This window comes from Falco rusticolus, chromosome 1 (assembly GCF_015220075.1).
Source record: "Falco rusticolus isolate bFalRus1 chromosome 1, bFalRus1.pri, whole genome shotgun sequence".
NCBI classification, from domain to species: Eukaryota; Metazoa; Chordata; class Aves; order Falconiformes; family Falconidae; genus Falco; species Falco rusticolus.
This window is the reverse complement of record NC_051187.1, coordinates 121,802,787-121,814,968: the sequence shown is the minus strand read 5'-3', so window position 1 is coordinate 121,814,968 and position 12,182 is coordinate 121,802,787. Positions and strand designations below refer to the sequence as shown.

General features: G+C 40.8%; 1 protein-coding gene across 1 annotated transcript in view; it reads left to right on the top strand.

The window, feature by feature from the left end:
- The window catches only part of BBS12 (Bardet-Biedl syndrome 12), a 30,063-nt gene extending 20,888 nt beyond the window's left edge, over window positions 1-9,175 (top strand). The window contains exons 3-5 of the mRNA XM_037398406.1: window positions 570-795; window positions 2,049-5,431; window positions 9,090-9,175. The gene's annotated coding sequence lies outside the window, so the exon portion shown is untranslated. The remainder of the gene's footprint in view (window positions 1-569; window positions 796-2,048; window positions 5,432-9,089) is intronic.
- Window positions 9,176-12,182: the final 3,007 nt, after the last annotated feature.

Here is a 12,182-nt window from a genome sequence, read left to right as displayed (position 1 = left end):
CCACCTATTTTACTGAGAATTTCTGTAATTGGTTCTGGAACTTTAACCCTATTTTTTTCTTAATTTTTCAATACCTTTCAAGGGATGTGATTAATTTCAGAATTCTGTCTGATGTGCATTGTAAGCTTTACTTTGATCATAACAGCTTTTGTTTCTGATTGTAAGCTCATTAACTTGAAATGTCTTCTGTTTTGTGGTAAGTAGAAAATCTACTTTCTTTCTCTTTCCTTTCTAGTTTTAAAAAAGCTGCAACATTCATAATAGCTTATTACTGTTCACTCTCCTAGAAAGAACAGGAATTGGAGCTCTGACAGGAAGTAATTTAAAAATAAAAATAGAAAAGTAATGTAGTGCGGTGACAAAGGTTGTATTTTGTGATCTGCCAAATATGTAATTCTGAAGCAATGAACAGGTGAGGTTCTTAGTCCTGTTTCAAGGTGGTATAAATATACCACCGGTGTATTTCTTTACTAGGAAGGATGGCTGGGGAAATCATTGGTATTCTTTATATCCAGCCTGTTCATCTCCATCCTCTCCTCCCACTTCTCAGCTCTTTCTTTGTTTCCTAGGTGTATTAAATCAGCAAGTCTTAGCACTGCTGTCATCTGGTCTGTACTTCCTGGCTCTCTACCATCTGAAAAACTGTTCTCTGGACAAACTGGATTCTGGAGGAAGTCTTCTGTGAGCCTCACAGGACAACATGAACAGCGGCAGCCCAGTCCCGTTGCGCTTAGTCAACTTAAAATGACAGCTGCTGTTAATAACAATTAGAACTTGTTAACACCGGTTGCATTGGTGAGTCTTAGGAAATAAATGTTGCCTTGTTAACTGGTTATTTAACTGAAGTAACATATCAAGCAGCCAGCAACAGCAGTGACTGGAGAGAGACTATGAATCCAACTAACTTCCCCCACTTTCAATTCTTCAGAGACTGTTTATTGAGATTTTTCACTTTCCAGTGAATAAGAAATGCTGAGTAAAAGGATATTACATAAATTGGCTGACATTTGCAGTGGACTAGCTAATTCTTGTTGCCTTGTGTGCGTGGTGGCTGTGTGTGTATGTGCACGAGCCTGGTATTGTCAATGAGCTCCTGACCCACTCTCCTCTGGTCCCAGCAGGCTGTTGCGATACTGAATTTGGGGGGTTACGTAAGAGACGATCCAGGAAAACATGCTGAGCTATCTGGAATTTACCCTCTTTCCTCCATTGTGTCATACACTTAAAAAAAAAATTATTTTTTTGGGGGTTTGTTTTGTGGAGTGCTGGGTTATGTCTCATCTGAAAAAATTATGTCTGTCTGTCTTGGGGAAGGAATTGGGTGTACCAAAAGACTTTTGCTTGCTTCTGCTTTCCATGGGCTGTGGCTGTAGCCTCTGGAATAAAAAAAAATAATCTGTCTCTAACAACTGTGAATTGAAAATTAACAAGGGCAATAGTGCACCAAAGGGGGGGGGGGGGGGGGGGACGACACTAAAAAGATTAGGGCTGTATCTTTACCCTAACCTATAGAGCAGTACAACTGCTGTGCAAATGGCAGCTGCATCCTGGGAAAAGGCTAGCAACAGGTGCTATGTCTAAGAACAGTTACTCTTTTCTTCTTTATGACAAATTATTTGCCTTAAAAAAGAAGTAATGTTGTGAGATTATGCTTTATGGCCAGTGAAGATGGAGTCATTTCTAGTGAGAATAGATTGATGTGAAAATCATAAAATGCGTTCCAGTGAAAGAAAGCACGTCTCGTGCATTTCAACATATGAACATCACTTGTTTGCTATGTGTAACCCTCCTCTGAATTGCGCTCATTTTGAAAGCTGTTTTATAGTCCTACATATTTGTAAGGATTTTTTTTTCCCCCAACAAGTTTTGGTTGGTCTGTCTTAAAACGCCAGAAGCACACTATAGTAGAATTTTCTTATACTAGTCTGGAACAGTACGGTGTTATTTCATTACACGTTATTTTTCTCCTGTTGCCTGCGTCCTTAATCCTGAATCCACTGAAGTTTCATAGCAAATGTCTTACTGATACTTGTTTTTTTCTTTTAAAGGCAGTTGGGATCAGACCTCTCTGCCCTGTCTCTGCTTTGTAACCTATTGAAGATATAGCTTTTAAGTCGGGAAATTCCTAACCATTCAGAGCTTCATCTTCTGCAGGTTGAAGCCAATGACAGTTTAGTTAACTACAAGAGAGCAGGAATTGCAGTTAAATTACTCCCAGTACCACTGCTTTTCATATGCTAAGATCAATAGATCAAATTCAGTCATGAGGTAAGCAAATGCAACTCTTTGTTTATACTCATTTGTACCACATCTGAATTCTGGCCAGTTCCATTCAGTCTACTAAGCTAATTGCATTCAGTTTGTTCCAGTCATTTCATCTTATTGCTTACAGCTGACTTGCCTTTCTTGCCTGTAACCATCCTGGAAAAAAGACTTGCATCTGAGAGGTAATGTTATTGTGGTTTCAATTATCCCACATGGTAGTAATCCAAACACTGCAGTATATGCATAATCTTTTTTTTAGACAGTACCCAAAGTTGACATAAAGAAACTGAAATAAAAATAGTCTATTCAGCGCTGATCTGTTTTATATGTGAATGGAAGAACAAAGGTAGCCCACTTCGGTGATTTTAACAACCAAAACTATTCACCTCTGTCATCTCCTAAGACGTGATACAGTAATACACATGTGGCAGCTTCTTTCTTAGAGTGCTATGAATTTGGTGTTGTGTCCTGGGCATGTGGCAACCAAAAAGCATTTGTTCACTTCTTCATAAAATTTCTTTTTCTTCTTCTTTTCAGAAAAGTACTTCCATCTGCTAAGTACAGTTGCTTAAAAAATAACTGGATAAAACTACAAATGATGCTGACTTTTTTTTTTTTTTAAACACAAATCGCTTCTTCATTATTTTTGTCACATCTTTATTCACTTGTCCTTACCGCATGTCCTACACCAAAGCAGTTTCACATATGTGATGCACAGGGCCAGGACTTCTTGTGAGAACTGGCTGGGAAATCAAAGGTCTTCAAACCAATGTCTGCCATGCTCAGGTGAACGTCTTGGATGGATTTTTAAGGGATTTGGATCAAGGCCTGAATTGGCTCCAGTCGTAGGGTGACATCCAGTCACCTAAATGACATCCAGTTTGAGATGCTTTATTGGTGCTTAACTGGGAGAGCATGGGAGAGGTTTTCTGGGAATCAACTGTTTAAAAATAGTAAGCAAAATGGAGATACCCTAAAATACTGATTTCTGTAGAAAGTTATGCTCAGGGTATTGAAGGTAAGAGTGTAAGGAGGAACAACAGAAAAGGTTTGATTTAAAGAGGCTTGTCATCAAGCTAACAACTCTAATGAAATAAATTCAATTGCAATCATCCCCTAAGTTTGAAAAAAAAGTGTTAAACAGAGCTCCCAAAATGGGTCTAATTGACTCATGAAAACACTCACTAATTGTGTATGTCTGGCAGTTATGTTACACTGGCTGGGCTGCACTAAACGTGGAATCAGTTCAAAATAATAGTTGAGCTAGTTGTGTAATAAAATCACAGGTTTTTGTTACACGATTATCCTAACTTTGTTACAGACTCTGGAGAAAACATTCTTTGACAGTAACTCATTCCTTATATTGCATTTTTCACTTCTTCCCATATATACTTTTTCCTGCTCTCCCACCCCTAGCTCCTGAGAGCTTTGTTATGATACTTTACACTCTCATCTGATTGCCTTTATGGAGCATGGAGATTTCTCCCAGAAACCAGACAAGAGCACACGCTGTTAGATGCAGCAAAACATGAAAAGGGTTGGCTCTAGTGGTTACAGAAAAAGCATAAGGAAAGGCTCTTTTCTGGCTTTCCTAACTAAATGTCTTTGGGCTGTACTCAGCAGGTTCACTTTTCTATCCATTCTTGTTTGTTCTGTTCTTTTTATTTAACTTGCTAATAAAGTAGAAAGCTTGGTCTTCCCCTTCTGGTGGCTGTTGGGATGAGACGACAGACTGCATTCTCCTCCCTCAAAATTTTGCAGTCTTGTTTGCTAAAGATCACAGCTCTCTGCTGCTCCGTTCTGCTCTCCATTTCTCAGCCACAGCTGGGAAAAATATTTATGCTCATCTCTATCTCTCTGGTGATTTAGCCACTAGGACTATAACCAGTGTTCCATAAAAATAACTATGCCCAATAATAAAGTTGTGCATGAGATCATATTCTTAATCTGAAAATAAGTAGCACAGTTCTTTACATTAAAAAAAAAAACAAAAAACCCACGCTCAAAAAAAAAAGTAGTGAGCAGTATATAAGCAAGAAAGGAGAACTATTGCTCAGCAACTAATAATGCCTTTTGGGTTACTTGGTATCATTGAGAAAAGGAGGCTGGAATAAATAATTGTCCTTGAAAGTCATCTCCACAGATATCTTTTATAAACATGAAGTAGTTGGTGTGGCATTGGTGTCATTATTTTACAGTATCTGTGACTGTAGGGATTGTGGCAAGACACCTATTTAGTGAAAACACCTATTACAGGAATTCTGTTCAGCACAAGCTGAAGTAATTTGATGTAGGGCCATAAAGGCTCTTGTGGACTTTTCTTGGGAACATGCAAGTGCCTCTAGGTAAAAAGGTAGCTGTATCTTCATGTAATTGTTATCTGTATGCACTAAAAATAAAATCTAGAGATGACTGCTAAAGAAGTAAGTCAGTGGAGAGGTGCTATTTGAAGGGGGTGAGTAAAAAGTGATGTTATCCGAAATTCCAACCAAATAGGTGAGGTAGCCTGGGGATATATCCTGTGCACTCCTGCCACACACCTCTACACAGGGAGGCTTTGGGAGAGCTGCTAACTATGCATTTAGCCTTTTCCTTTGCAAGGCAGACCCTTGCCTTCCCAGCTTTGAACAAACAACATCGAGGTAGCTTCAGAGAGGCCAGAGAAGACAATGGGTTTACTCCTGTGGGAAGTAAAAACCTAAGAGGAATGATTTCATCACTTGCTCCTTTCTTGTATTCAAGTCATCCCAGAGCAAATTTTCTTACATCACTGAAAATGAGAAAGGATGTTGGCTCTGAAATTTTAAAGTGCTACTTAATACCACCACAGTCTGGCTAGAAAACTCTAGTCTGTGAAACTGCCTGCCACCACCCTCCCAATTCATGTCTGGACAAACAGAAAGTTTTCCCTCATTGTGTTATGAAGAGCTGACCCCCAGCCGCTGGCACCCACGAGTGCACACTCCAGCAAACTGAAGTTCCTCAAGGGATCCATTTCATCTGCACAGCTGAATATGGATTGTTGCTGTTTTGTACAAAGCTCACCATATGACAGATTACATCGTGCTTTCTCCGGGCCCACACAGATGGTGCGAGTGACTAACTGATGCCTCGATTTTGCACAGCCTACACACTGATGTCATAAGAAAAGGCTAATATCTCTGAGGTGAGTCTCCGTATTTGTTTGTATTCCAACAACAACAGTGGGAAATACAACAATGGGGAAGAAATTAATGAAAGAAAAGGCCAACTTTGTGTTAGGAGCAACTGACATAAACTGTGATGTGTAACCCAATGAAAGGAACCATCAATACGGTCCTTTTAAAATAAATGAATCATTAGATGACAAAGCCCATAAATTGATTCATAAACTGCTGTCATTTTAATATGAAAACTCTGAGATTATTCTGTCTGAAAAATTGCAATTCGATTATGAATGGAAATAACAGCATTCATCTTGGCCAGGATGCCCAGACTATTTTACAAAACAGTCTTCTGAGCGCTCAGTTATATGCATCCTTGTGTGTATAATAGATGCACGCAAACATATGCACTAAAATATGCTAGCCAGCCACCTTGATTTGATTTGATTCCTTAGTATTGCAATGAATTTGACTTGCTGGTCTTTGAGGGAAAGGATTTTTATCATCATTTGCTGACTGAGTTTTTTGTTGTTTTTACAAGTTACTTGTTGGCTTCAGTGAAATGACTCAAGGTGTGTGATTAGTCAGAGTGAAAGCCCTTAGTATTTATGGCAATGAAGTTAGCTACGTACGGTTTTGTTATTTTTCCCCATCTGTGAAGCACTCCTGGATGATGTACGAGTTGGTGATTGGTTGCAGTTGCTGAGGTAATCTATGCAATAGTATCTTCTTTAAACAAGCATGAAGAGTTTTGTAATAAACAGTTTTGCGATGAGCTGTATGAGGTTTAGGAGCTGTTTGGGATTTTCAGCCTTTTTGTCAGAAAGCAATTCCTGTGAGCTTGAAACTGAACAGTTAAAATTCCATCTAGTTTCACAAAATTTTAGAGGAAGCCTTGTGACTGAGTTTGTTACAACCATTAAACTTGTCCAGATGCTTCAGAATAGCCTCAGTTAGAACTTGTACACTGGAGGGCTGAAGAATATTTGAAAGGGAGGTACCAAGCAGGGCAAAAGCGCTTCCCTTCTCCTCTGCCCCCTTCTTCGCGTCCTGGGGACAGCAGGCCTGAAGCGATGTGACAGTGTGGGGTGGGGTGGGGTCCCCTGGGGTGCTTTGAGTAAGTGCAGATGGGGGCCCTGAGGAGCAGGACTGCTAGCAGAGCTGGCTGGGCATTGTCCAACCTTACCTGTCGTACGTAGGCAGGTGGGCCGGCACGACAGTGATGGGCAACCTGAGGGGACTGGAGACTACTTGCCCTGCCAGGAGCGTGAAATGGGGAACTGGGAGCTACTGTGAGGAGCGAAAGGCAAATGAAAAGGTCTATGGAAAAACTAAGCTACAGGTTTATGAGGATTGGCTGGGGAACAAGAACGTGGGCTTTGAACTTTGAGAAAGGAGGCAGGGATTAAGACAAAATGGGCAAAGGAAGCCCAACGATGGAGCACATGGCTAGGAGCCATAGTGAGGTACAAAGGAAGAGTGGTCCGGAGGACAGAGCTTGGCATGAAATGCTGAGGAAAGATTTAGAAACAAGCTAGAAACCTGTGCCTGAGAGCAGAGGAAGGGAAAGGAACAGGGTGGGGACAAGGGATGAGGAGACAGGCTGGGGGTGGAGGGTGGGGTGGACCAGAGAAAGGAAGATGAGTCTGTGCCTATTTCAGTGTCCTCCTGGTTTTCATTCCTGGGTCTGGGGAGGATGACACAGCCTTCCCTTTGCCTGCTGTCAGAAGACTGTGAAATCTGCTGATAACCCCTACTAAGCTGCTCAGTGTCACGGGAGGACAACCCTTTACTGTTAATGTCACAGAGTAGTGGCCTGTGGCAAAGCTTGGGGGTCCAGCTTTATCTCCATTATCAGCTGATAGCCCCCTGGGGGTATCAGTAGAGAATCTGGGTAGTTGTAGATTTGGGCGGGTTAACATTGACAGACCAAGACCACTAAGGCTTCAGGGCAGACATTCAGACTGGTGATGGCACCTGTAATTCGCTTTTCACCTTTGAGCCTCTGTCGCTTGGAGTTTGCACCTTTGGCGTTCTCCTCAAGGTACAGCTAGCTTTTCTTGCATGTTGTTGTAATGTTAGCGGGGGTCTGTAGAGAAGTTTTTCCAAACGCCATCTGAAGTACGACATGGCTGGAATTCATAGCTGCAGCTAAACAAGGCAGAGGTCACTAGCCTTACTTACTTACTTACTTACTTACTAGCTAGTAACTAGAGGTTACTAGCCTTACATGTTACTGTCGGAGCAAACTTCCTCCTTGGCATTTGCTGGCGGTTCTTGGACCAGGTAATGCAGCTTCTACAGAGGAAATGAACATGCGACCAATAAAGTGTGACCAGGTCCTTCTCCCACTACCCAGATTGTCTTGCTGTCGTGCCTCTAAACAGTGATACCTTTTTATAGATATTTGATTAGTTGCAGAAAAGCAAAAGCTGTTTGCACATCAATTTATTATCAGTGGGATAAGGACTACATAGGAGCATACAAAGCCTTTTAGCTTTTCAGGTTTTTTCAAAGCTGGGCGCGTTCTCACAAAATTTGCATCACGTGCAAATGAGAGTGTAACAAAGTGGTTTATGCAGGCTTTCATTCTCTAATTTTTCCTGAAGGGGGAAAAATGAATGTAAACTAAATAGTCGTTCTATTTATATGTACTAAGTATTGTGTAATGACTAATTGTGTGTAATGAGTATTGCTTTCGCATAGCACAAGACAGATCACTGAGCAATTTAACCTCCCAGATGCTTGGAAGTTAATTATTGCAGGTCAGGTTTGAGATAATAGCCTGGACAGTGTTGGGAAAGGCATTTTTTGGCAGATAACAAATTCTATTTTGGCATGCAGATTACAGTTTTTTAAACTACCGTGAAGAAATGCGCTAAGCGTCTCTCCAAGAAACAAACAAGATTTCACAAGAACCAGTTGGCTTAAGTTCTGCTTACAGTACTTGTAACTGCAGATATTCTAGGAGGTGTAGGTTCGTCTGCAGTAATGGTAAATGTAAAGACGTGCAGGAATGATTTCGTAGCTGATAGCTGAGATAGGGGAGAAATGCAGGATGTGTTTCACCTAAGCCAGTCCTTGCATGGATGGATGCATTGGGGTGTGGTGGAGCAACAGTAACTACATCCACCCCAGCCTCAAATTCGTTGGGGATAGTTCTCCCCCCCTAGAACTGAAAGCTAATACAGCATCAGGGACTGCATAATTTATTTGCACTTCTAATAACGTTCCAGGGCCTGTCTCTCCTTTTTCAAATACTAGTGTGCTGATACCCTGAACAGTAAACTCCATTTGCAAGAGGTTTAATGTGTTGACTGTGCTACTGGAATTATGTTTGTGTTCTGCATGTGATGCTGGGTCTGTGACCTGCTGCTACATGGTGTTATGCTCTGGGGAGCCCTTCAGTGGGGCCTAGGTTTGGGCATCCATGGAAACCGTCCTGAAACAAAGAGAAAACAAATGGGAGAGCTGTTGTGACATGCCTTCTGGAATACTATCAGTACAGATTGTTACCAAGAGAGAGGGTTTTGGTTTTGTTTTTTTATTCTTGCTATTTTCTACCTACCAGCTAATATATTCTACAGAAGCAATGCAAAGCAAGATTTTGGTTGAGGAACTGGTATAAACTAAATTCATGGTATAGTAAAATAACCTTTTTTTTTTTTTTTTTTTTTTTAGTTTGTAGTGTCTCGCTGATCTCATCTCTCCTTGCCCTTAAATGTGAAATGATGAAAGCTGTATGATGTGGTAACTCCTATTCCTCGGTAATTGTCTTTGCTGCATTCCTCCATGAAGTTAGTTTGGCCTTGTACTGTAACATGCCAGTAAACGGAAAGAGTATTTTCCTCAACTCCACCTATATTTCAATTTCCAACTGCAGTCCTGTGAATAATTTAGCTTTCTCCAGAATTACCCCATATGGAAGTTATGAATCTTAAGACCCTTAAAAGACAAAAACCTAATTTAAAAGAGGATAAAGAAGCATCTGCAACAGATCCCCTCTTTCCTCATCACTTGCTAGGCAGCGTAACACAGTGAGAGAAACAATTTTGACCCGCAGTGGTTTGTAGTTGATGTGGAAATATTTAGAGTTAAAACTGTTAGGATTGTTGCAACGGGCTCTAGGTGGCCCTGCTTGAGCAGCGAGGGTGGATGGACCAGATGATGTCCAGAGACATCTTCCAACCTCAACTATTCTGTGTTTATGTGAAGATCCACATCTTAAATGTTTACATGTTCAGATGGGTTAATGGGTTTCTTAAAATGACAACAGCAACACAGGCAGACACTGGCTGCATTTTTCTCTTTGCCTCACAAGCACTGATATATTCCCCCTCCCCGCCCCCCGCCCCCGTTACAGGGAAAAAGATATGTCCCTATAATCTCTTAACCTGTGTCCAAGCATTTCTAATGCAAGAGCAACTGCTTTACCCTGTAGTGATATAATGCAACTGAAAGATGTCTTGAGTCATAAGTAGGGGATGAGTTACTTTGGGACAACTGACAGGACTACTGACTGACTTCACGTAAAGATCTTTACACTGCCTGGATGCGTAGCCCATGTTGTCGTGGAGGTAGGAAGGACAGCTGGACCACTGACCTTTTCAGCTTTCAGTGGCATGGGATCAGGAGGGATAAATACCTAAATCATTATCTTATGGTTATAATGCAACGCTGTGAGAAAGAGATGTGGTTTTATGATTGTTCCCACTAAGGAATCTCTCAATAAATTTGGATTTCTTTGAAATCCAGTGTTAAGTCAAGTTCTTTGAGTTCATGATGTTTGATTTCGGAGTATTTTTATAAATTGTCTTTTTCTCTCATAAATATTACCAATCTTTGTATTGACATTGTTTATTTTCTTAGCCTTAAGTTATTTTGCTGATTTATATGTATTATTCTATATAATGTATATACAGTGAGGGAGTGTGTATATATGTTTTTTTATGTACATTAGACAGAAGGAAGAGTGGTGATTTTGCTAATTCTGAACTCTAACCTCCGTAACTATTTGTACTTAGAACACTGTTTCTTGTTTCTCATAAGCTGAGGTCACTACTGTATCTCTTATATCTGCAACAGCTGTCCCTGCTTCTAGACGTTTCAGTTCTTTTTCCAAATGCAATCATTTTGGACCATACCAAATTTGATTTGCTTCCAGTTTAAACCTCACTGGATTGTTAGTTCTCTTATCTTCAGCCATCCTGGGCTGCTATGTTTCCAACATCAACCATTTGTAAAGACAACCCCAAACAAAAGTTTTGGCCGTCTGTGGTCATACTCAGATTAAGCATATATTCAGAAAATTTTACTTTAGAAAGGCATAAACAAGTGTCCACTGGTGCTTTACAGGAATAAAATACTCTCCTGAACTGAATGGAGACTATAAGAGGTTTATAATACGGAGAAGATTTTTTTCTATTGTTGATGCGATTTCTTTCTACTGTTTGTACCGGAAAAAAAGATGAAGAGGGAAGAAATAAGCTTTTGGTAAAAAAAAAAAAAAAAAAAAGAAGCCTTGATGAAGTGTCAAAAAGTCATCAGAAAGGTAAATGGAAAGCTTAACTTCTGTTACAGATTTTTTTTTTAAAGAAGTGTCCCTACAGGAAGACTTTCTCAGGCACTTAATAATATGCATATATACTTAAAATACGTAAGTTTTTCCTCATAAGCTGCATTTACAAAAGAAGGTAAGCAAAAAATGAGACCGCTTTCTATAGTAACTAATATATAGAAGAAAAAGTCTGCCTGTTCTAGATGGATTTGTGTCCGTATGCTCCATTGTACAAAGCAGCTGAAGCATACATTTAAGCTCCTGAGTGAGCATATGAATATTGACCCAGAATATAAATACCAGCTGTTGATGGTGAAAAAACTAAGAATTCCAGGGAATAAATTACTACTGAATTTTTAAATTCATGCTCAGAGTTTGAAGGAAAGAAATATATTTAAAGTTATGCAGTAATTTTTTCCCAGAAGTGTGTTATCTCAAACAGAAATAGTTCACTAAAAGATTAAGACACTTGCCGTACTTCATCTATCCAGATGCCTGCCTGCACAAAAGCTCTTCTCTTACATCAAGGTTCTCTTGCACTTGGAAGGAGCACTGAGGTGAATTTCTTCAAGTCATCTACATCGTGCAAATTTTGTGATTTATTTTTCTAAGCTGGAGGAGACACCTGGAGCAGAGAATTCCAATATCCAGAAAGTGAGAAGACAGAGGGAGAGAGAGAGAGAATGCGCTTTCCCCTTTCCGATCCTAGTACAACTGTGTTCTTCACAAAATTACCTTCCTCTCACTTTGCAAGCCCCTCTTCCCTCAGGGCTATTTGGAGGACAAAATAGCCTGCCTTAACGCTAAGGATTAACCAGGGAAGACTGCATTAGAAAAACGGCAGCCCACCGTCAGAGGAGCGGGGCTAAATCTTGCCTGTATAGAAGGCTTATCACCGCATGCTTGAGATTCAGGAGAGAGCGTGTGGTAGAAGTGATACCTACTGGTGCTTGGGGGAGAGCATGAGGCTTACCCTAACGGAGGCACTGTGCAAGGCCAGCTGAGATGGAAGCCGTTCCCTGCTCCGGCAGAGACCTGGCGCTCCCTCGGTGGGGTGTTACCGGCTGTCTGGCAGCTCCTGTGTTCCTGTAAACCGGGGGCCAGCCTGTGGGCTCGCCTAAGGCTGGAGCCAAAGATGCTTATGGAAGATTTGGCCCCGAGTGTTGAACTCTGCGGAGGATGTTGCCTTTGTGACAAGCGAACGTCTGAGAATTCTG